The sequence below is a fragment of the Calliphora vicina genome, chromosome 5, assembly GCF_958450345.1.
Source record: "Calliphora vicina chromosome 5, idCalVici1.1, whole genome shotgun sequence".
Taxonomy (NCBI): Eukaryota; Metazoa; Arthropoda; class Insecta; order Diptera; family Calliphoridae; genus Calliphora; species Calliphora vicina.
Window position 1 is genome coordinate 83,901,682 of NC_088784.1, and position 27,107 is coordinate 83,928,788.

At 31.9% G+C, this 27,107-nt stretch overlaps 1 protein-coding gene across 1 annotated transcript in view; it reads left to right on the forward strand.

Annotated features, from left to right (window-relative positions):
• Positions 1 to 27,107, forward strand: part of Gp150 (glycoprotein 150) — a 78,059-nt gene that overhangs the window by 45,416 nt on the left and 5,536 nt on the right. Inside the window, exon 3 of the mRNA XM_065513614.1 lies at positions 9,005 to 9,057. The gene's annotated coding sequence lies outside the window, so the exon portion shown is untranslated. The remainder of the gene's footprint in view (positions 1 to 9,004; positions 9,058 to 27,107) is intronic.

Below are 27,107 nucleotides of genomic sequence, written 5' to 3' on the forward strand. Positions count from 1 at the left end.
CTGGTCGGCTGGCTGGCTGGCTGTCCATGTAAACCTTTCGATCAAATTTGGTACATATTATTTTTTCGGCCCAAGGACCAAGCCTATTGAAACTGGCTGAAATCGGTCTATTATTACACCTAGCCCCCATACAAGTGTCCTTCCGAAATTGGACTTTGTCGGTCATAAATCTTTAATTTATAAATGTATCTCCACAAATTACGCTCCAAATAAGTTATATATATACAAAATTCATGTCACCAAATTTTGTTACGATCGGTCCATAATTCGTCATAGCTCCCATATAGACCCGCTTCCGAAAATCACTTTAACTTGCATAAATCGCTTAAAAATGTTGGTATACACACAAAATTCAACATAGTTAACTTCCATATAGACATAAATTAAACGACCCAATTTCATGGTGATCGGTCCATAATTGGCCATAGCTCCCATATAAGGCCCACTTCCGAAAATCACTCAAAAATATATAATTATTGAAATTTTAAAAGCAAAATGTTTTTGCTCTTTTACTTAGTGTATGGTCGGGCTTACCGACCTTACTTTCTTATATTTGGTACTTTACAATCGCTACTTAGATTAGATGAGATTGATTCAGCCGCCAGTAGCAAAGCGTTAAAAAACTAGACAATATCGTAGTATAAGTTGTTCCTTTTAAATTCATGGCTGGCCATCGATCTTGTGTAACCAACATTTCGAGTTATTATAGGTTTGGACAAAAGTTAAGTCTATCAGTTAGCGATTGGAGAACGAATAGTTTCCATTTTAAGACGCTAAAGGCTGCAGAGAATATTGATTATTTACTGTATCAATATAGAGTTTTAAGGAAGAAAGCTGAAATTTATCATATTTAAACTGCAGCCTAGAGTTTTGCGAAATTTAAGGAGATCTTAAGTAAAATGTCCTGTAATTAAAAATCTATTTTAGCAATTTTTAACTAACCCTCAAATATGATAAAAATGCAAAGTTAACTAATATTATTTGATTATAACAAATTTAAGACACTTAAAAATCACCTACTTAATAATTCAATTAATTAACCCACAATTTACACGTCTGAATAACTTTTTCATTAATATTTATAGTCTCTCACACTAATTTTTTAGAGACAATTCACTAGCGACTTTGAAGCTCGTTTATTATTTTCTTTAAACTAAAAAAAGTAATTTATAGCTGTTTTAGTTTTACAAATTAATTGTAGTAGTTGTAAATTTATAATTTATTTCAAACCAAAACTAAGTATTCACTTATTTAAACAATACATACATGCAACTATTGTTGGTGGTGTAAAATGAAAACAAATCACTTGAATGTGGTGCCGATGTGAGCGATGAAAGGCCTCTGTGAGTTAATTGATTTAATTAAAAGTAAATAAATTCACTTAAAGCGTAATATTTATTTGAATATAAAGGAATTTGTTTTTTATAGTCAATATGTAACATTTTACATAAATAATGAGAAATTGTAATGATTATGAAATGCAATTTTATAAATGAATTGAATTAGAAATATAATAGAACTGAAATTATGTTAGGAGCTAGAATTGATTATAAAAATAAGTAAGAGAGCTATATTCGTTTTTTTCATTGTGGAAATTACAAATGGAAGGTGAAGGGTATAATAATTAAAACCAAGGATTTAGAAAGCTTTTTGTGTCTCCTTTAAAATTTGTAAAAATGGACTTAGCTCGTTTAACCATTAAGCTAGTGAAATAGACCATTAATTAGAGTTTAATTGTTATGTTTTGAAGTTACACATATTTATTACCACATTTCTGCCCCATTGTGTGTTATTTTTTGTTCAGTTTTCATTTCATTGTGTCAGTTTTGGCCAAAATAAAATGTGGTCGTAGAGACCATAAGCTTTATTATTTTGTCCCCTTCATTCTTTACAGAAAATTAAATATAAATTTTTTGTCGTTGTTTTGGTTGGTTCATAAATAATGGTAATAATATTTATTTAAGCTAAGAAACCGGCTTAAATGGTCATTATGTTTTCAAACGCACGTAAGACAAACAGGTTTGTATGCGTTGCCAAACACGAATGCAGCTTTTGACATCATATTTCTATGAAAAGACTCAACAAAAAAACTGAAAATCTGTGAAATTTTAATTTTTAGTTTATTTATTTTTCTGTTAATTTAGCGATTTTTTATGACCACAGTGTTAATAGAACCCATACAGCAACAAAATTTTGTAAAATTGTTTATATTCAATGCACAAATAAAATATGAAACCAAGGCTTAAATTCATGAAATGCATTAAAAAATAAAATTCCCCTTAAAACAGAAATAAAAAATACAAAAAAAAAGTGAACGAAAAAACTCAAAACTGTTGACAATAGTATTTGGTTAATCATATGACAGTTGGACATACAAAGCTGACTTAAAGAAATCTTAAATAATAAATGCATTTTTAAGCTTTTATATATAACAGCTTTAGTTCCAAATTTTTATTGTTTAATTAAAACTGCTTAAAGTTTGAAAGACAGTGCCGGGGATATAAATGAGATTAAACTAATTTGTTTGGATTTTAAACCATAACGCAAACAATTATTATGCAGCAAAGCAGGAAGTATTTAACAATTAAAGTGAAAGCTTTTCTATAAACATTTCAAATCTTCCGATATTCAAAAATTTGTCTTTTCTATTCTTTTGTTAACACTATTTCTACAATAGTTTTTCCTTTTAATGATTAATTAGTTTTTTTCCATTGTTTGTGGTTTGTTTATATCTATGAAGTTATAAATAAAATTATTTTTCTCTAGATAATGTTAACTTATAACTCTTTTGTTGTTTTTAAGCTGTATTTTTTTTCTTGGTTCTTTTTTTAGTATTTACTTGTCATTCAATATTTATAACAAATTTAAGCTTTTAATACTTATTTCTTTGTTTAAACTAAACAAAGCAAAAAAAATTTAGCTTAGTTTGAAAAATAATAAAGAAAATATATATTTTCTATGGCTATTTTTATCAGCAATATTTATTGTCTTAAAATAAAGTGCAACTGAATGTTTTTAACTTGATTTTTCCAATGAAATAAGCCACATTGTTTTGACACAAAAATTAAAATTGCAATAGCTTTGTAATCCAATACATTGATAAAGCTTTTGGTGTTAAGCTTTTAAGTTTCATGATAAACTATACTGCTTTCTACTATATTTTAAATCAAATATAAATATACGTTCTCAAAGATTTGATCAAATGTCACATAGTTCGGAAACTCTGCTGTCATAGACCTAACTCAGTTGTCAAAAACCTACTAATGAGTATTAGTAAAAACAAGTAAGAGAGCTATATTCGGCTGTGCCGGGTCTTATATATCATTCACCAAATTATACTTTAAAATAAAAATTTTGAATATTTTAGGTTAAAAATTTTTTGTTTCCAAATTTTTTGGAAATTTTTTTTTTCCAATTTTTATTTAAAATTTTTTTGTTAAATTAATTTTTTTTTTTTTTTTTAAATTTTAGAAATTTTTTTTTTGTTTTTTAAATTTTTTTTTTTTTTTTGTGAAAAAATAATTCGGGTTAAAAAATATTTACACCCATTGTAGGTTCAACTTAATATGGTCTTATATACGTCGTTGCAAACATCTTTGAAATATCAATCATCAGATATCCATATTGTCAATATTAATGTCTTAGTAATCAAGATATAGGTCATAAATAGGTCAAAGTTCTAGGTTGTCCTGGTTTTTTCCTCATATCTCAGCCATTTGTGGGCCGATTTTGCTGATTTTAAATAGGAAACTTCTCGAAAGCATGTGTGACAGAATTATTGAAGATTTTGATGCCGAAGATATTTGGGGTTTTCAGAAAATTGATTTCAACAGACAGATAGACGGACATGGCTTAATCGACTCCGCTATCTATAAGGATCCAGACAGACAGACGGACATGGCTTAATCGACTCCGCTATCTATAAGGATCCAGAATAGATATACTATATAGGGTCGGAAAATTATATTGCAGAAATTACAAACGGAATGACAAACTTATATATGCGTATATTTCTCTATGGTCAATAATACTAATATGCTTTGCAAGTCCAAACATTCGTAAAGCTTTTGGTGTTAAGCTTTTAAGCTTCATAATAAAATATTCTGCTTATAAATGGTCTTTCATTAAGCGCTTTCTATCTTAAAGCAAAGTGTGTGTAAGATTTTTGAAGGGTACATATCTGTCCCTTATTCTTACTTAGTTATTGAAAATGCCGAATTTTCTGCCAGCAAAGCGTCATATGCGGGAAGTTTTGCTTTACTTCTTTAATTAGAAAAAAGTGCCGGTGAAGCACACCACCGGTTGCTAACCAAAGCTTATGGTGAATGTGTTTCATGGATTTCAACGTGCGATACAGGGTTTGTTCGATTCAGAAGTGGTGATTTTGCCACTGAAGACAAAGATCGCCCAGGTCAGCCAAAAAAGTTTGCAGATAAAGAATTGGAGGCATTACTCCATGAAGATTCTTGTGAAACTCAACAAGAGCTTGCAAAATCATTGGGAGCTACTCAATCAGCAATTACAAAATGTTTGGAAAATGGTTACCATACGAATTGAAGCTGAGAGACCCGCCAACCAAACGAATCGACACCAAAGGCGCTGAGATAATGCTGTCTTTGGTGGAACCAAAAGTTTCCTATTGGACCTGTACCGAATGCAAATGATTCGTTTGAAGAGAGAATTTGCCCAAAAACTCCCAGAATATGTGGCCGGACATGACACCGTAATGACAACACTCGACCACATGTTAAAAACTATTTAGAATGAAGTGTTTGGGAAGTTTTGCCTCACCCGCTTTATAGTCCAGACCTTGCCCCATCCGAATACTATTTGTTTTGATCGATGCACAAAGCGTTCTCTGGGATACGCTTCACTTTGGAACAGAGTAACCGATATTGACTAGATTCGTTCTTGGCCTCAAAAGATGAGCAGTTCTTTTGGCTCGGAATCCATATGTTGCCAGAAAGTTGGGAAAAAGGTCAATATTTTACAATATTGCTAGGACCTAAAACTCGAAACTTCAATTAAAATCTGCAACTTCTAAACGTTATCTGATTTTGCTAAAATTTCAGTTTATAGATTTTCTTAGTTTAGTTCAATATCGAAACAGTGCAAAATATGTATTAAGGAGACATTTTCCACTTATTTTAACAGCTGAAATTTAAATTTAATTTTTCATCTACTTAAATATTTAATAAAGTAAACACATAAGAGACTATAAATATTTATTTAGTTTTCTATATGCAGTCAATTAAATGATAAATTATTCAACTAACTAAATATTGACAATTTGAAAAAAAAAAGTTAAGTTTATAATCCAGCAGACTTCAGCTGGAAAGATCACTTTTAGCTTACAAGCAAAACAAAAAAAAAACACAAAATAAATGCTGCTTATAACACACCTTTATTAAGTACTTTTAGTATTTTGTATGATTAAATATCTGCTAGTTTATTAAACAATTTTTTAAATATATATATAAAGTCTAAATACATTTAAATTTACCGCCAACTTTATTTATAAAAAAAAAGTTTTAAATATAAGCAGACAAGTTTGCCTAAATACTTCTTGCATGACATAAAGTTGAAAAGCTAAACAAGTTTTTTGTTTGTTTGAAAATTTTGTCTTCTTTATAATATAAATTTTAGTTAATCCTTTTGTTTTAAATCTACTTCGACAAGCTGAAATGACCTTTAAAACAGCTGGAAGTCAATAAACGTATGTTTTTTGGCTACCTAAAATATGTATTTCAACTTTCTTGTTAAATATTTCTAATCAAATGTTAGCATTTGTGTGTGCTGTTGTATTATTAACTGTTTTCATAGTTGTTTTTCAAAATATTTGCGTAATTTGATCATTGACTTAATAGACATTGGCATGACTCATCACCACGGCTGAGTTAACTGTTTTAAAGTTTTTGAAATAAATTTAGTACATCTAAATACATACATATATATTTGTACAATTCTACGTACCCAAATATTTGTAATATATTTTGGTATTGAAAATAAGCACAATAGTCCCATAAATCACGGAGATATGTCAAAAAGGGTCTTCCAATAGGGACTTCTGAACTTTTACAGTTGATAGTGGCCATTTTGTTGAAGCTACATCTGTCGAATTGGCTGCCATTTCAACACGAGCAAATGTTAAAATAGCTGTAACAAAATGGATGTTCTGTTGAGGCAACATATTCGCGCGCTTCACCTATTTTACAGTGAGCCCCATTTCTGGATGAATGGGTCCGTCAACAAACGAAATTGTCGAATTTGGAACGATACCAATCCACATGAGATCTAAGAGCATCCAATGGATCCAGAAATAGTCACTGTTTAGTGTTGATTTTGGGCTGGCGGCGTGATCACTAAATTTTTCTTTTGAGTACGACGTTGGCCAGGCCGTCAGCGTCTTTGAGAGCCAACTTCTTTTACCCTGAATTGAATGATATAGACACTAACGACTTTGCCACATTGGACATTCTGTACGAGTGATTTGAGGGCATGGTCATCTCAGTTGGAGGTGATTTAAGCTCTCCATCGAGATCGTAGGTCTATGCAAATAAGCCACAAACCACAGCGGCCCTCAGAGATAATTGACCCATCGGTAAAATTCAGCCTTATTTCTGTGCCAGAGTAATGTAAAATAGGAGATTTCAAATGCGCGCCACATTCCAATCATAATGTCATCGATAGGCCTTTCAAACGAATAAAATATTTCGATGATTTTGGGTGTATGATTTAAAAATGCGGGATTTTTTCAAATTTTTAGCTTTTATTTTGACATATTTGCGTAACATAAATTCATTCAAAGTATTGGCCATTGATAGCTATGACCTTTTTCCATCATTCTGGCTACATATAAATTACGAGCCAAAAGAACTGCTTATCTTTAGAGGCCAAGAACGAATCTAGACAATATCGGATACTCTGTTCCAAAGTGAAGTGTACCCCAGAGAGAGCGATCTGCATCAATCAAAATAAATTGTAGTCGGACGGGGCAAGGTCTGGACTATACGGCGAGAAACTTCCCAACCACTTCAATCAAAATAGTTTTAACAGGTATTGCAACATGTCGAGCGTCACGATGTAATATTACTGTTTCATGTCTGGCCTCATATTCTGGGCGTTTTTTTTTGCTCGTTTCAAACGAATGAGTTACATTCGGTACAGGTTCCTTGTGATGGTCTGGTCAGATTTCAGCAGCTCATAATAGATAGGACCCTTTGGCTCCCAACAAATACAGAGAATTACCTCAGCGTCATGTATATTAGCTTCGATGTCGATTCGGCTGGTTGGCCGGGCTTCACATACGATCTCTAAGGCTTCGGGTTATCGTAATGGATCCTTTTTCCATCGCAAGTAATGATTCGATGCAAAAATGATTTTCTTTTATAGCATTCAAGCTGCATTTCAGACATGCAAAATCGTCTTTCAACGTCTCTCGGCTTCAATTCGTATGGTACCAAATTTCCCTACGTTTGGATGAATCCTGCTACTAGCAAACGTTTTGAAATTTCTGCTTGAGTAGCTCAAAATAATTTTGCAAGTTTTGGTTGAGTTTTACATCATTCTTCATGGAATAATGCCTCCAATTCTTTGTCTTCAAACTTTTTGGGGGGCCTAGGCGATATTTGTCTTACGTGTCAAAATCACCACTCCTGAACCGCACAAACTTTTCACCATAAACTCTTCACCTGTTAAGCTTTTGTGAGCAAACGGTGTTCTTCAGCGGCAATTTTCTTCAAATTAAAGAAGTAAAGCAAAACTTCCTGCATATGACGCTTTGTTGGTACAAAATTCGACATATTCGAAGCAAAAAAAAACCATATTGTTTACAAAATGACATATAAGTTATTAAAAACAAAAACCGTGTTCAAAAGATCGCCATCTATTGTAAGTTCCGCATTTTTAAGTCATCAAAAAATACTAAAAGTAAAAAAGTAAGATCCCTCCTAATGGGTACAGAATTATGAAAAATCATCGAGCTAAAACTTTAATTACAATGTAATGGATTAAAATGAGTTTTCACTACTTACACATCAACATTTTAAGTAATTTTTTCAAACGTGGATGTCTTTGAACATGAAGACTTGCCACAAACGCTTATAAATAGGGAGTTAAATAAGTCATTACTTTGATATCAATGATGTAACTAGTTATAGGTAACCACTATAATAAAACAATGATTGTAGGGACTTACAGATGTTGTTATCAGTAAAAATGGAATGTTAGTTTCACTACGGACTGTCATCTGGATGATGACTGATTCCGTACTTTGAAAAATAGTTTGTGAAATTTAATATGAGTGGAAATTGATGCCTCTATGTTGGCAAAACCAGAACATCTGATGCTTAAAGTTTTGTTAACTAAATGAGAATTACATATATTAATTCTTTGTATGATAAATGCATGAATTTAATGCTTATAATTATGCCAAATAAGTAAGTTAAATATTAGCTAATAAATAAGAAATTACTAGACTACTTCTTAGTAATGCAGGCGGTAACTAGTAATTATAGTATGTTATTCTGTTGCAAAATTTTTAAATTCTAAAGCATTTCAAGTATTTTCTTTAAATTGTGCCATTGTGCTAGAATTCTCTTAATTATTTAGTATTACATTTAGTATATAAACACAATTGTAAAACGGAAAAGGAAATCATTTGCGGTTTTATTATTTCCCCCCAAAAATAAAAACGTGCTCATTTATATTAAGTATTAAAAAACAAACAACAAAATTATTGTTTAACAATAAAAAAAATTCTTTAGTGGTCGGTCAGTTATGTTATTTATGAGACCAATAAAAATCAAAATATATATTGTTCCCGTACAAGGGTATTCCCTGAAGTTTAAAAAAAAAACACCAAAAATATAGGCAGATGTTTAAATAATTAATAAAACCAGTTACTTACACACTTTAATTATTCTAAGATATTTTTAAATTTAATAAATGAATTTGTCAACAAAAACTAATTGATTTGTTTTGCACTTTTTGTTTTTCATTACAGATTTAAAAGGCTTTAAAAGCAGAATTTCAAATAAAGTAATTATTAATTATAAGGTAAGTAAGCGTAAAATGAAATAAATTTTGATATAAGTATGACTAATAACTTGCTCATAAATATTGCAATAATATTAATGCATTTTTTACTTATTTTGATTTTAATGAACAAAATAACAAAATAATTTATTTACTTATTTAAATTTTCTTGCAAATTATTTAGTATTTTGTTTTATTTTTTTTTAACTCCTACACTCGACTTTTTTGTCGTTTAAAAATAAGTATTTTAGTGTGAATTTTCAGGCCAGGCCATTGAGTCAGTTGTTAATTTTTATGGTTTTGAATAAAACTGTTTGCTGGCTGTGTTATTGTTTTTTTATAAGCATTTCAAACATAGACATCTAGATAAAAAATAATGTATTTTAACAGACATTTTGATTGTTAAAAATGTGTTATTTTTTTAAAGTCTACAATTGCAGTGACTTTTAGACCTTAAGGCTTTTATATTTATATATTATAGATACATTTTTTCGCTAACTAAAACGCAATAAGTTATTTTTTTTTAAGCAAAATTAAGGTAAATATTTATGGCGCAATATTATTGTTAAGAAAACAATTTTATTATATTTATTTTAATATTAATGTTGTGTTTAATTAATCATGCAAGTGATAACAAGTAAGAGTGTGTAATTTTTGTTTCCCATCCGATTTCACTTATAATTTCGGAGGCATTTCAAAATTGAAATTTTAAAATTTTGCCATACCTTGGTCAGTATTTTTAAAAATATGGGGCGTACTTTTAAACCGAATAGACTAGATTTTTTTTGATAGTTAGTAAACTAAATTGCCATTAATATACAAAATATTTCAGAATAATATCAATTATGGATCCAAAAATAAATGATTTTCAATATAAAAATTAAAAAAAAAATAGTAAATTTTTGCTGTTTTTTGGGCGAAAAGGTGACTCAACTCTTTTTTAATAAAAAAAAAATTTCTTTAAGAACATATGTATAACAATTTTATCTTTTTCTGTAAGGTATCTTTACGGAAAAGATTTTGGTGTAAAAATCGTGTCCTATTTTTGGAATATGTCGTCCATCAGAATTTGACATATTCTTTATAAAAATTTCAACTTTGGGCCACATGTTCTAAAATCCCAAAGCTGGGATCAGAAAACGGAAAGCAGCTTTGGAAACCATGATGTGTTCCCTATTTATCCCCAAAGTATTTTCTCAGCCCCAAAGGAAATTTAGACCCCATGGGCAAAATTGTAAAAAATACCATTTTTGGGGATTTTCGCTCAAATTTTTATGAATTGCGGGATTCCCTTTTTTTTATTAGAATGATATGTTTAAAAAACGTTGAAAATTCCATTGAGTTTTGTTAATAAATAAAGATTTTATTACATATTTATTGAGTTTCTAAAATTAAAATTTGTATCAAAATTTTAATAGGATTGCTAATATTAGGAAAAACTTGATCCACATTTATTCCCAACTATTTTTTTGTTTAGATAATTGTTGGTCTTACAAAAATTTCAAGTCAATATCTGAATTATAATCAAAAATATGCCTCTTTAAAACTCAGTTGTCTTTCTAGAGCTAGCCGAGGGCTTTTCAAAAATATCTGAAATCGATTGGGAAACAAAAAAAAAATGCAAAATTATCCTACTATGAGCACCCATAGCGCCGCCCTTGGATGATTTTTTTTAATAACATAAACTCGAATACTCCTTGGCTACGGCCACGTCAAATTTTATCACGATCTGAGGGGGGCATTGTTTAGGGGAATGGGGACAAATGTTGCCCGATTGTCATGCTTTACACTATAGTTTAAGAATACTTAGAGCTAAGTTGAGCTAAATTTAATCAGGATTTCCTAATAATCAACATATTTATGACTGCTCAAACATTTGTATGGGGGCTAGGTGAAATCGTGAACTGATCTTGCATATTTTAAATACCAAACAAACCTTGTCAGGTATTTGTGGATATGTTCAGCCACCTCCTTTCTTTTGGGCCCTATTGTGTTTTCAACAGACAGACGGACGGACGGACGTAACTAGATGGTTTTAGAATATTATAATGACCCAGAAATCAACTATATGTCTGATGTTGCTCCAGCATACGACCCCTCCTTCGGCTTCCTTAAGATGTCCACTAGATACCTTGTCTTGTTACATCTTCTTGTGGTTTGCGTAGGGTATGTCAAAGCCAGGACCATTTACGTCGTTTAATTTCTATACCAATCGGTAGCGTTAGCTTTACATAAACTTGACTTCATATCTTCACTTGGGATCACGTTGATCAGTACGGTGTCCAATACAATGTTGAATATTAAAGGCGAGAGGACACATCCTTGTCTAACAACATTTAACACGGTAACCCTATTTCTTAAGGTTCGATCGTAGTTGGTCGATCGATTATGATTTTGTGCGGAACTCCCTTACACTTGAGTTCGTTCCTGGTAGCCTGGTGTTGCAATTTATCAAACGCTTTTTCAAAATATATAAAGGTAAGATAAAATGCTCGTCAATTATGCGTACTGTGTTAATATGATCTATTCATGATCGATGCGGACGAAAACCGGAGAATAGATCGGATGAGGGTGCAATTCGTTGTCTTATGTGTGCAAACTCGGCACCCATCTTGTGGAAGGCTTTCTCATACCCAGGTGATCATTCAAAATTGAAACCACTGAGCCATGTGAGATACCTATGGCTTCTACAATCTCTGCCACTATCAATCTCCGATCGGCCAACACCACATCGTAATTTTTTCAATTGTTTCGGGTGGAAAGACCTCAACTGGCCGTCCAGAATGTTCGGCATCTTCTGTGCTTGTACAGCCACAACGAAATTCAGTAAATCACTTTTTTACCATTGCAGAGTTCCCATAGTATTTATAAAACCTAACCATAATTTGAGTAATGGATTTTTCCGCAAAAAATAATATTTAATCAGCAAACGAAATTCACTTTTTTCCAATTTCTCCTCAAGTCATAAGGTAGTCAAACACAAACTAAATGACGCAGCTTGTTCGACAAGAGTCAACTGACAGATGCCTGTTGACAGGAGCAATGTTTCCCTTTCAGTTAAGAGACGGGAAATACAAAAAGTGGCGGACTCTCGTATAAATCCATTTTAAGAGATCTAGCTCGAAAGAATGTGTTTGAAATAGACAATGGTAGCCTTTCAAATTTATATACATAAATATTCAGCCTAACCACAAAAGCCTTAAAGTCGATTTTAAGTCCATAAAGTTGACTATTATTTTAAATTATTTAAAAAAAATTTTATTAGTCCCGGTCCACACTGTGAAACATTTGCTGCAAAACATTTGAGTTTGTTGACGAAAGGGGAAAGAGGAATGAAAAAGGGAACTTTGTTTCATGTACATGTACTTTTGTTGAGTATGTCATTTACATTTATTCGTTCGTATTCATTCTGTACAGAAATGTCAAAAACTGAAAAGCTGAAAAATTCAAAAGAGAATTTAAAAATGTTTTGCAGCAAATGTTTCACAGTGTGGACCGGGACTTACGGTACGAAAAAAACAAAAGTTCTATTTTAAAATAAAGTCGATTTTAACAAAAATTAACTTTAAAATTTATTTTATAGTTAGGCTGTTTGATTTTACATTTTCTTTCGAATTAATTAAAAATAAGCTATTATTATTTCATTGCATTAAGAACACTACTTGACTTAAAAACCGAGAAGAAAATTATCTACATATTTATGACAAATCTGTGAAAGTATTCTTTATTTTCGCTTATTTGACAGTGTGTTTTAGCTAAGTTATTGTTTCTAGAATAATAGCATTATAAATTAAATGTTAAAAAAAAATCCGTCTTAATTTTCCGAAAATTAGCATTTGATCATAATTTCAAAAACAGAAATATTCATTGTCATACACTTTTGATGTCATATCTATGTAAATATATTAAAAACGACTATGCCTTTCAATTTCATTTTGATCTCATACAGTTTTCTAACGAAAACCATAAACAAATTTTATATTTACACGGACGAGCAGATCTCAAATTATATGAAAAAATATTGTCACAAGTAATTAACACTCAACGAAACAATCAAATACAAACACACCTCATTGTTGCTAATGATATACATACTTGAGAATAATATACGAATCGTACAAAATGTATCTAGATACTAGAAATTTGGTAATTTATTACCAAAATAAAGAAAACAATGTTTAGAAATGAAACTAATTATAATTTATTTGCAATCAAACACTTTTTTTACCCCAACTTCTCTTCACTCTTCATTATTTTTAAACAAAGTGTGAAATAAGCTGACGGAACATGACAAATACACGAGTTGTATTTGTCTAGTATATTGAATAAATATGTGATTTATCTATTAGATACATTACTATTATAAAAGAAAAACCCAGTATATTTGATAAAAAATTAGTTAAACATCGATAACGCTAACGTTAATTGGTTATAGTGAATGATTTTTCCCAATTAAGTGGAAGTTTATAAATAAATTTCATAGAAATTTTTGGAGAAAAAAGTACGCATTTAAGAAAGTAAATTTGTTAGAAAAAAGTCAAGGACAGCAGATGTTTAAAATTCGTTTAAATATTTTATGTTTGTTTTGCATTCGTGTTGCTATTTTTGTATATAAAGACAAGAGATTTAAGAATTTAAATGGATTTGTTTAGAACAGTGCTTTGGCATAAAGAGAACTTGGAATACGGATTTAATCTCCGTTCTTACTTGATAATTTATACAAACTTCATTGATATTCATGTTGTTTACAAGTAAATAACTGATCTTGTTCGGCCCTTGTTGGCTATAAATGCCGACCACTGGTTTGGTTGATGAGAATAATCGAAGAAAATATTGCATATTTCTATACTCCAAATTTTAGTTCAATCGTGGCTCTTTCTATACTTCAAATTTTAGTTCAATCATGGTTCTTTCTATTCTTCAAATTTTAGTTCAATCGAGGCTCTTTCTATACTTAAAATTTTAGTTCAATCGTGGCTCTTTCCATACTTCAAATTTTAGTTCAATCCAGGCTCTTTTTATACTTCAGATTTTAATTTAATCCTGGCTAATTCTATACTTCAAATTTTAGTTCAATCGTGGATCTTTCTATTCTTCAAATTTTAGTTCATTCGAGGCTCTTTCTATACTTCAAATTTTAGTTCAATCGTGGCTCTTTCTAAACTTCAAATTTTAGTCCAATCGAGGCTCTTTCTAAACTTCAAATTTTAGTTTAATCGAGGCTCTTTCTAAACTTAAAATTTTAGTTCAATCATGGTTCTTTCTATTCTTCAAATTTTAGTTCAATCGAGGCTCTTTCTATACTTAAAATTTTAGTTCAATCGTGGCTCCTTCTATACTTAAAATGTTTGTTCAATCGAGGCTCTTTCTATACTTCAAATTTTAGTTCAATCGTGGCTCTTTCTATACATCAAATTTTAGTTCAATCGTGGATCTTTCTATTCTTCAAATTTTAGTTCAATCGAGGCTCTTTCTATACTTAAAATTTTAGTTCAATCGTGGCTCCTTCTATACTTAAAATGTTTGTTCAATCGAGGCTCTTTCTATACTTCAAATTTTAGTTCAATCGTGGCTCTTTCTATACTTCAAATTTTAGTTCAATCATGGTTCTTTCTATTCTTCAAATTTTAGTTCAATCGAGGCTCTTTCTATACTTAAAATTTTAGTTCAATCGTGGCTCCTTCTATACTTAAAATGTTTGTTCAATCGAGGCTCTTTCTATACTTCAAATTTTAGTTCAATCGTGGCTCTTTCTATACATCAAATTTTAGTTCAATCGTGGATCTTTCTATTCTTCAAATTTTAGTTCATTCGAGGCTCTTTCTATACTTCAAATTTTAGTTCAATCGTGGCTCTTTCTATACTTCAGATTTTAGTTCAATCATGGCTCTTTCTATACTTCAAATTTTAGTTCAATCGTGGCTCTTTCTATACTTCAAATCTTAGTTCAATCAAGGCTCTTTCTATACTTCAAATTTTACTTCAATCGTGGCTCTTTCTATACTTCAAATTTTAGTTCAATAGAGGCTCTTTCTAAACTTCAAATTTTAGTCCAATCGAGGCTCTTTCTAAACTTCAAATTTTAGTTTAATCGAGGCTCTTTCTAAACTTAAAATTTTAGTTCAATCGTGGCTCTTTCTATACTTCAAATTTTAGTTCAATCGTGGCTCTTTCTATACGTGAAATTTTAGTTCAATCGTGGCTCTTTCTATACTTCAAATTTTAGTTCAATCGTGGCTCTTTCTATACGTGAAATTTTAGTTCAATCGTGGCTCTTTCTATACTTCAAATTTTAGTTCAATCGTGGCTCTTTCTATACTTCAGATTTTAGTTCAATCATGGCTCTTTCTATACTTCAAATTTTAGTTCAATCGTGGCTCTTTCTATACTTCAAATCTTAGTTCAATCAAGGCTCTTTCTATACTTCAAATTTTAGTTCAATCGTGACTCTTTCAATACTTACAATTTTAGTTCAATCCTGGCTCTTTCCACACTTCAAATTTTAGTTCAATCCTGGCTCTTTCCACACTTCAAATTTTAGTTCAATCCTGGCTCCTTCAATACTTCAAATTTTAGTTCAATCCTGGCTCCTTCAATACTTCAAATTTTAGTTCAATCGTGGCTCTTTCTATTCTTCAAATTTTAGTTCAATCGTGGCTCTTTTTATACTTCAAATTTTAGTTCAATCGTGGCTCTTTCTATACTTAAAATTTTAGTTCAATCATGACTCTTTCTATACTTCAAATTTAAGTTCAATCGTGGCTCTTTCTATACTTCAAATTTAAGTTCAATCGTGGCTCTTTCTATACTTCAAATTTTAGTTCAATCGTGGCTCTTTCTATATTTCAAATTTTAGTTCAATCCTGGCTCTTTTTATAATTCAAACAGTATTTGTAAACAAGCGAAAGTAAAAAATACCTCAAAATTTCTTGATCTTAATCTGATATTGCATAAATAACAAAAGGTAAAACAACATTACACCAACACCCAAATCCTGGCAGACCTTTTAACTCCCCTTTTATACAAAAAAAAACAATCACTTACATCACTTGCAACATATGCAAATTTTTGGAAACATAAAACTCTTGTTTTTCTGAGGATCAGTGAATATTTTAATGTAATTTCCATAAATAAAACAAAAAGTTTAATGCAAATAAATGTACAAGAGTACAAGACACGAATGAGTTAATTTATTATTTATTGAGAACCGCAATCCGATTAAATGCTGCATATCAAAATGAAAAATTGAAGGCGACATGTAAATTGTCTTGTATGTCTTATGTGTTTTTTCTACTTCATGCTGACTTTAATGACATTTAAATCTACACCATATTTGTATGTAAAATACAAACGAGTACAATGTTAGCTGTATGATTTTAAACGAACATAAACAATCATAAAAGATTACAATGATGATGATGATGATGATCGTGGCGCTGTCGGTGGTGTCAGTGGTGCTGGTGGTGGTGGTTGTCTTGATTACCAGTCATTTGCCGCATGATGATTGAAATTCCACCAAAAAAATGTTCACATATGGACAGTGTTGTGAGCAAGTAAAGTAACCGACCTTAACAAAAGATCTTAAAGAAGATGATGACAACAACAAAATAGTTACATGTAATGATCTTTTAAAGAAACACACTCTGATAATAGTATCTCGCTCAGCCACAAAACTACAAATAGACATCATTGTAAAATACATAAATATTTTGTACAACAGTACAGTGCAGTTGCTGCTGTCGTTATTTCTTCTTATTTTTTATTTTTTTTTATTAAGGTGACACTTTTGACTAGGCACGATCACGATATTTTACTTGCCTATCTATGTATGTATGTCTGTCCCCATGTCTGGCGTTTTTAGTTTTAAAACTTACATTAAATTACGTTCAGTTTTTGTTTAGCCAAAGTTGTGCGAGTGAGTATCTTTGAAATTGTTTTGTATTGCAGGCACTCCCATATGTCATTCATTTGTCTTTTTGTATGAAAAGGCAACAGTAACAACAAATTACATATTTTTTTTTACAAAATCATCATTTAAATAATAATCATCTAAATCAGAAATGAGGTGGAGCTGCAGGGAGGTTAGGAAAATACGGTTTCATTCATTGACTATATTAGCAACAATTTAAACTTGAAAACATGTCAAATAATTAGAGAGAAAAACGATCGCTCAAGTCGATTAATATGGGCTACTACAATATACTCAATGTATTTGCGTATGCAGTATGAGTTGTGTTGAGTAGTGAAAGAATTTGTAATTAGATTAACTTGGATTTACTTACCTTATTTTGTCGATGAAGACAACTTTATTGGATTAGTTCCAATCAGTTCACTTATAGGGACTTCCAGTCCCTTTTTGTTACCTGAAATAAATAAAAATAATATGTTAGAAAGAAGTAAGAGATTCGATAATTCTAACTCAGCACTTTTTTATAGATTCTAATATTTAGGATTCATAGGCATAGGGGCGCAATAATAATTACTCTCTCCCAAATTTGATGGCTGACACAACAACAAAATACATTGATTTACATGTACTTGCAAGACTTAGGTTATTGACAACAGAGTTAGGTTTTTTATAGAATATAACTCACTTAAAGGTCTTCCATAATAAATATCCGATACCGAAATTTTTTCTGAAAATCTGAGATTTTTACGGAAATTTGAATTTCAAATGATCGATGCTCGATCTATATAGAATTTATACCGATTCCCGAGTAGAGTTCCAAAGAAATTCTTTCTACATAAGTTTGTTAAAGGTAGTCGCAGACGTCATTGAATTTTTGAAATTTCACAACTATACTCGTTTGATCATCTGATATGAAATTTGTGCCTAAATAGTTTCATTTCAGTTAGAGATTTTAATGACCCCCAAATGTTAATGGACTTCTTTGTCGATCTTTGACAAATCGCTACTATTAGCCTTCTTGCAGTGATCTATAACAGTCAATGAAGCTGTATAGTCTAAATAGATTTTTCAGGTCTGAGATCGTTTCTAAATGTATTCGTAAACGAAATTCTTTCTACATAGGTTTATTAAAGGTAGTCGCAGACGTCATGCAATTTAATGCAATTTTTGAAATGTAACAACTGAACTCGCTTGATCATTTGATATGAGATTTTGTTGCTAAATAGTTTAATTTTAGTTCGAGATTTTAATGATTGGTCATGGATGTCTTTGCCGATCTTTGAGAAATAACTGCAATTAGCCTTCTTACAATGGCCTATAACAATCAAAGAAGCTATATAGAATTCTAATTCGCCGATCCTCGAATGCTGACCTAAGACAAAAACATCTAATTCAGACTAAACTAAATGGATTTTTCTGATTCTCGTATACTGTGATCGTTGATCAATGTAGTCGCAAAATAAATTCTTTCTACATATGTTTGTTAAAGGTAGTAGCAGACGTAATGCATTTCAATGATATTTTTGAAATTTAATAACTGTTCTCGTTTGACAATCTGATATGAGTTTTTGTTCCTAAATAGATTCGCTCCAGCTCAAGATTTTAATGACCCCAAAGGTTCAAGATTTATTTGCAAATCTTTGAAAAATCGCTACAATTAGCCTTCTTGCAGTGACCAACAAAGCCGATCCTCGAATGCTGTCCTAAGACAAAAATATCTTTCAAATTTTTAGCTTTTATTTTGAAACATTTGTACAAATTAAATTTATTCAAAGTATTGGCCCTTGTTAGCTATGATCATTTCCCATCTTTCTGGCAACATATGGATTCAGAGCCAAAAGAACTGCTCATCTTTTGAGACCAAGAACGAATCAAGCCAATTTCGGATACTCTATTCTAAAGAGAAACGTATCCAAGAAAGAGCGATCAATCGAAACAAATAGTAGTCGGACGGGTCTGGACTGTAAGGCGGGTGAGGCAAAACTTCCCAAACATTTCAATCTAAATAGTTTTTAACAGCGATTGCAACATGTTGCCTAGCATTGTCATGATGGAATATTACGGTTTAATTTCTGGTACCATTTTCTGGACGTTTTTTGGTCAATGCTCGCTACAAACGAATGAGTTGATTTGGATCCATTCTTCATCGCAAGTAATGATTTTCTTTTATAGCGTTCAAGCAGCGTTTCAGACATACAAAATCGTCTCTCAAGGTCTCTCAGCTTCAATTCGTATGGTACCAAATTTCCCTGCTTTTGGATGAATCCTGATGCTCGAAAATTTTTTGAAATTGCTGCTTGAGTAGCTCCCAATGATTTTGAAAGCTCTTGTTGAGTTTTTCAAATTCAGAAAGTGAAGTAAAACTTCGCATATGACGCTTTGTTCTTTCGAATACAATAACACAATAAACCCCTTGATATTACCATGATAAATTTGCTATCATTCATACGAGTTAATGAAGTAGTGGATCATTCCCAAGTCATTAGTGTAGAGTTCGGTAACCGAAGAGTTTTAATCTTAGGTGTCCAAAGGTTTGGCAGAGAAGTTATTCCGTTGTCTCCTCCTCATTGTTACAACATCTGTAGAAGTCATTGTACGAAAGTTGTAGCCCACGAGCTTGTCTACCAAGAGACCAGTGATCAGTTAATACCGCAATTAAGTTACTTAAATGGATTTTTGGCAAGTTAACCAAATGGGTAGATAAGCTTAATTGGAGAGATAAGCCTAAACAGTTCTAAATATGATCTAGTATTGTTCCTTGTTTCATGGACTTTCTTCATGTTTTATGGAGAGATAAGCCTAATCGGCAACAGTTCCAAATAATATCTAGTGTTGTTCGTTGTTCAAATACGATTTGGAATTAAATGTTTAATGAAGAATGGGAATACGATCACTTCTTTGATTTCTTGTATCTTTTAAGTCTAGTGTTTTGCTTAAGATCATAATAACTCTGTTTTAACTACTAAAAAATAACTCTGCTTTAAATAACAATGGCCTTAGAATCTCTCTAACCTTTGATACCTTTTGGATAAATGACTTCAAAGTGCATCGCATTGAGAGTTAGCCACAAGTTTATCCCAGATATGGATAGGGGAATGTTATTTTTAGCATTACGACATATTGGTCCTTTCCAGGGACTAAGATAATCCAATCTTAAGGACATTTTTTTTCGTTCCCTCGGCAATTGAATATTTGCTGCATAACTACATTGATTTATCTCCTTATAAAACGCCCAACAAAAACAAATATCCAACACTGCAGCATATAGCGAAAAATATAATAAATATTTTAACCATAATTAAATATTTCTTGATACTACTTGTGACTGACCACTTATTTCGCACGAATGATGCAACTACAAATTTTCAGTTTCAATATAGTAGCTACACTGTGCCAGCAAACGTTTACTGTTTGACGTTTTTTTTTTAAAAAAAGTCTTTTTTCAGCATTTTTTTTTTTGATTTTAAATACAGTTTAACGTAGTATATACGACTGTAGCGACGAGTGTTTACAATGATGATAAATGTCATTATTCCAGCACGGTTTAAAGTAATTAATTTTTCTGTTTTATGTTCCACGTTTAGAGCCAACAAAATAATGCGTTTAATAGATAGACATATGGACTGTGTGTGAGTGAGTGAGTGTCTTGCATGGATTTGTCCGTAAGAATGTGTTTATAATGAATTTTAAAATCGTTTGAATGTTTTTTAATAATTTGTATGCATTTAATGACAGAAATGTCATAAATACATTGTTGTTATTGAAGCGAAATTTTGTTTGTGGGTTTTTGTGTGTGATCAATTAATAGAAAACAAAAATGTTTTGTTGGAAAAAACGCCATTAAAGGGAAAATGTATTTAAGTTTTTAGGGTTAACGACATATTAAATTTGTAGCTTAATTATGTATTAAAACATTTAAGGAATTTAAGTCGCACAAGATCGTTCATGTATGCAATACCCTACAGCTGATAGGATTATATTGTTGACCGATACTCAACAAATTTGGTGATGTTCTTAGAAAGTCGATAACTTATTTCTCAGTTGGTTGTCAGAATCAAATCCAACCAACTTAAATATACTGGTACATTTTGATATTACAGTTCATGACAGTCAGTCGATCTTAAGAATTTCATTTGTTTCCCCATCAATAGAAGTTTTCAACGCTCTCCTCTTAGTTTTAAGAACCGAAGCTCCCAAAGAAATCATTGTATTAAATACCCAGAGGCTGCACATAAGAAACCATTCTTGGTTACATGTTCGCCAATTCATCAGCCAAACGCCAAAGTCTCTATTCAGATATTTCCCTATGTTGAGGTACCCAAATGATTATTACTTTTAACAGCTTCGCCAACTCATTAGGAAAGGAAATAAGGCAAAGAGAATTCAGAATAAAGCAAATAGGATTCTGTTCTCTGCTGCTGCTTTTTCTCCTTGATAAACCTTCAGTTAGATAAGGCTGATTTGTGTACTCAACCTGTATTTCTTTAGTGGAGAGACATGATGTATTAGTGAGCGTTCGGTGACCGAAAGTTTCAGTGTTAGGTTGCCAATGTCTGGACGGTGCCATAGGAGGTGTTTCGTTGTATTCTTTTCATCATTATTGTTTCACCAGTGGTCATTTAGTAATGCAATTAAATTGCATAAATGGAGTATTTTCAAGTTAATCGAAATTCGCGTTCTCTGCCCAAATCAAGTGAATTTTGTCTGGAATTAACTTCTTACTCTAATGGAGAGATAGATAAGCCTAGTTGGCAACAGTTCGCAATGTGATCCAGTGAGGTTCCGGCCTGTACAAGGCGGTCAGCCAGACCTTCAATGTACCCATGTAAAGGCACCCAAATGAGGGTGACCGATGAATGTCTCACAACCTCCTTTCAGTAAAGATGAGGATATCCCAGTCAGTATTCCCTTGATAGTGAACATGTTGCGTATAGCCATTACTTCGGCTTGAATTAGACTACAATGATCCGGTAGTGACATGCAGCCACATTTCTGCAGCGAATTGCATTTGTGAAATGTCAAGTCAAGTGAGACTTCAAGCTCTGTGACCCCATGACAAGCCCTTAGCTTCATCATGATAGGTTCAGGCTACGTACGAAGCCATTTATCCTGTTAGAAAAAAGTACAACAACATCACCAACATTTCCGAGCGATAGAAACTTTTGGGGTCTACTTTTGGAGGGACTAATGAATCGTTTGTCCTGCCTGAGTCCAAACAATTTACCCCAATGACGGTCAAATTCCAATTCAACCCAAGATCGATCTCTTTCGCCCACGGGATGCCAAATAAGGGTTCGTTCCCAGCATGGTCCTCATAACAAGGTACCCAGCACAATGTCAGAGTTTATTCAAAGATGTTAAACTCCGCCTAAACTATGGGTGAGAAAGTAATTTAAACACCAGCCCCTGGGTCAAAAAGGAGTTTTGAAATGATGACTACGATCCTCGATCACTGTTGAATATCTCGCTGTCCCTTTCAACCGCCATTTGTTTATAATATAGGAAGTCATAATCAGTCTTCCTCAAGATGTCTATCCAGAAGCCCAGTCAAGTAGTTATTTTTAAAGGCTATTGTAAAGTTAGTTTTGATATGATGACTACGATCCTCGCCATTCGTTTATAATGTCTATCCAGAAGCCAAGTCAAGTTGTTATTTGTCATTTTAAAGGATGTTGTAAAGTTAGTTTTGAAATGATGTCTACGATTCTCGATCACTGTTGAATATCTCGCCGTCCCTTTCAACCGCCATTCGTTTATAATGTCTATCCAGAAGCCCAATCAAGTTGTTATTTGTCAGTTTAAAGGCTGTTGTAAAGTTGATTTTTAAATGTTGACTACGATCCTCGTTCACTATTAAATATCTCGTTGCCCCTTTCAAAAAGTCATCCGCCATTCGTTTATAATAAAGGAAGTCATAAACAGTCTTCCTCAAGATGTCTAACCAGAAGCCAAGTCAAGTTGTTATTTGTCAATATTTAATCACGATGATTTCACAAATCTACGAACTGCTTCTGTTGCAGGGATAACTGTGTTGAAAGTAACTTTGGAATATTTTCTGTTTTCAGAATTGGAATTTGTACAAAGTTTACTTCCAACTAAAGAGATTTGAATACTTAGTAGAAATGTTGTTCAAAATGTATCATGGAACATTCATTACTTTTTGTAGGGCATCAGCTCGACTAACAACCATATTGAGTTTTTGGCGGCAGTCTTTGATTTTTTTTTATTATTTTTCAAAAAAAACAAAAAGTTACATATTAAATGATTTTTGTCTGGTTCAGTTTTGGTTTAACACACAAAAAAAAATAATACTGAAATAAATAAACGAGTGGGCTTTATTTCAAATTGGTTACTTTAAATCGAGTTTTATAATTGGGTTGGTGTTCGATTTTAGAAACAAAAAACTTAAAAATAACGTCACAATAACAACGAGTACAGGAAGAAAATATTTAATACTTAAATTGTTTTAATTTATGCATATTTTTGTTAAACATTTTTGTTGTTACAAATTATTATTTATTTAACAAACAAAAATATTTGTTTTCTACGTGATTTGCTTAATAATTCATAAACAAAATGAATATATATTTTGTACAATTTATATAAGAATTGTATTCTAAGTTGTACAAACGAGTACTCATTAGAATTATTAAAAAAAACAAAAAGAATTAAAAAAAAAAATATTTTTATATTCAACACTTGTGTAATAAGAATTTCCTACAAAGAGCCGTAAATAATGTTTGCTAGTAGTTTTATTTAAATAACTGCTACTTCTAATAATACTAATAAAATAAATATAATTAATTAACATTCTAAATAAATTGTTAAAATTCTTGTTTATACAAATGTAGTCTTCATATAGTCACACAAAAATTTATCACAATTATTTTAATTTATTTACAAATTGAGTATTTCTAATAACTATAGTTCATTAGATTATTAGTTTTTGAATAATTTTAATGTTAGATAAATATCTAACATTAGAACAACCTTCTACTGCCACATAATCTATTACAAATGATCGCGCATACTACTTTTCATAGCCCCCAGCGAAATTGCAACTGATATCCTTGACATTGTCTGACCAATATAAACGTAGTGGTAGAAGCGCCACCTGTCTGTCGACAAAAGTACTAATATTGCTCATGATTGCAAATAATTCTGAAATAATATACATTCATTTGGAAGAGATACCTATACCAAGTTCGAGAATACACCAGATCCAACACCACAGCTCATTTTAGAGGTTACCCCTGCACCACTTTTGGAGGATGCTATAACTTTGATCAATATAGTCAGAAGATCGATTAAAGATCGGAGGCATCTCGATATAGGAACGAGTGCCTCTAAAGGACTAATTCTTAGTGAGCCAGTTATACCAATGCAAGCAGATTTCTGAACTATATACAACAGATTTTTCCCTATTTACAGTTCACCATACCAGATATCCATATGTTAGAATTCGGCATACTAAGCTACATATATACATAAATCGATTTAACTTAGTTGGGCCTAAGCCCCATTTTATACCCAACATCTCACGACAGGTGTTGGAGGCCACCGATATTCAGTTTCCATGATAATTTATAATCCATGCATAGATATTTCGTATTGTCCGAGAAGGAAATTTCGCAGTTCCTCAACCGCAACAGTCTGAAGCTTGGAATCTTGGTCAAATGATCGATTTAAAACAAGTTTTTCCAGCTTGAATGCTACTTAACAGCACTTTTTCCTTTACATTTTGACGACTAATCTACAAACATATCAGCAGCGGCACTGGGGGTCTAAAATCAATTCCAAGGATTATTTTGGATGTCTATATGACTTGAAAGCTTGATATAATGCTCATGAAGTCTGCACTACTCAGTACCACTACTTTATCTTGTTTCTATATAGTTCAAACCTTATTTTCAAATAATTTTATTAACTTCCTTTCAATTAATCTACAAAAAAAATATTTAAAAATTCTTTGAAAATTAAATGGAATATTTTTTCCAACAAATTTCAATAGGTCTTTTATATGTCGTTAACATTTACTACTCATGCTAATAATATTTAAGTTTTTTCTGTATAATTGTTTTTCTTATATCTTATCAGCGGCAAAAGATAACATTTAATTTTTTTTATTTATTTGAGATAAAATTAAATTAGTTACTGTTTCTATATTTATAATTTTTGTATATGTTTCGTATGAAAAATGGAGTAAACATTTCAGTACAATGGTTAGTTTTTCCCCCAAAAAAATACAGTTTTAAAAAACTAGCTAGTTAACTGTTTCCAATGGCAAAGAAATGCATATTTATGTAAATATGTATTTAAAACTAAACAAAGAATATTAAAAGTTGTTTGTAGATTTGTTTTAGAAGTCTTGTTTTATAATCTATGTAGGGTAAAGGCGGATCAATCATAAATTTAAAAGCTCCGTATATTTTCCGTCCTATAAGAAACTTTCTGAAGAAAACATGAACAAAATGGGTATTATTTTGGATGATGGGCAGCTTGAGTCCCCACACAGAGAAAACAGATTCGTGATAGCAACCGAATTTGTTGCCAATCGAATGATTCAGTTGCACACATCGAATTTTTCGGTTCTATCAACAGAAAGTCAGTTGATAAAGAAGAATTTCGATTAAAGCATCCAAACTTTTGTTACGTCTTTCAAAATTTTATAGCCACAACTGTAAAATTCGTTTACTAAAGTATAATCATTCGATTGGCAACAAATTCGGTTGCTATCACGAATCTGTTTTCTCTGTGCACCTCTCAATCTCGCCTAAAATGTTCGGTTTTAGAATCAATAATCGCATGAAACTTGGCTCCTATTGAAACTGCCGAGTGATACCAGACGAGCAAATCTGAACTCGAGAATCTTGTATATTATTGTAAGAAAAACCAATAGAGTATATTGTGGAATTAAGTATCAGCTGAACACATTCCATCGTAGTATCGATAGAGCAGTGAAGCTATATCCTCATTGCGACGATGCTCCAGCGAACCAATAGAGTTGGACACCCTAATGTTACCGATAAGCACCTATATCCTCTCATGTATGCGGTCGAGTATCTCCAAATTAGATGCATTGAGACATTGTTGGTTAGTTATAGTTATCAAATAGTCAAGTAGAGTCGAAGGACCCCGTTTTGATAAGACCACAACACTCGTCAGATATAGTGTTATTTAAATCATAATGAGTGCTAATGGGGAAGTTATTAAGTCCAAGCCGTGAGATATCTCAGTAGGTCATTAAGTCCGGACCTAGATAACTCACCAAGGTGGGTTAGTATGCAGTTGCCTAGGAAACTGTGTTTCTTGACTTTTAGAACTGGGCATTCGCAGAGGGTGACAATCCATTTCTTTCTTTTCCTTGTCCTTTTAACTACGAGAGTGGCGATTGAAGGGAGGCTGAGTAGTCTTGCTTAGCACCCAGTGACCCGTGAAACTGCCAGAAACCTTCATATATCCCTACTGTTACTGATTATAAGTTGTACAGTGCGTTTTTCATCAAAAGAGGCCCATATTAACTGCAAAGTGTCGGATCCCATTCTTTCAAACTCGTCTACCTGGTCATTACCCTAGTAGTATTTATGCGCTGGGACCATAGCCTAGACAAATCTCATTCTTACTCCCTGTCTATACTTGACAAATATTTATTATAACAATTAATGACGTTTGTTGTCAAGACAAAGTTGTCTGTGCAAAAGCACTAACAATTTTGTCATAACGAAGCAATAATACTAATAAATGGAGACTATACTGGATAATTTTTTATCATGACAACGATTTTGACGTTTATCATGATAAAAATTTATCAGGTATAGACAGGGGGTTACACTGTCTGACCATTAAATACGTAGGGTGTATGAATTCAGTGATAGATGCGACACCTGACTGTCGACAAAAATACCAATATTGCAGTAATCTAGTAACTTGTATCATGATTGCAAATATTTCAGCCTAAAATACTCTACATTCATTCGGAAGAGATACCTATCCCAAGTTCGTCAGAGAATACAGCTCACTTGGTATCATAAAGGTCACCCCTGGACCACTTACTCCTGGAGATTACTACAAATTTGGACACCCAATCAAAGTCCCTATATTGGACCAAAATTCTGGCGTGACCATATATTCTCGATCTCCGACATTCAAGTGCTTTCAGTAG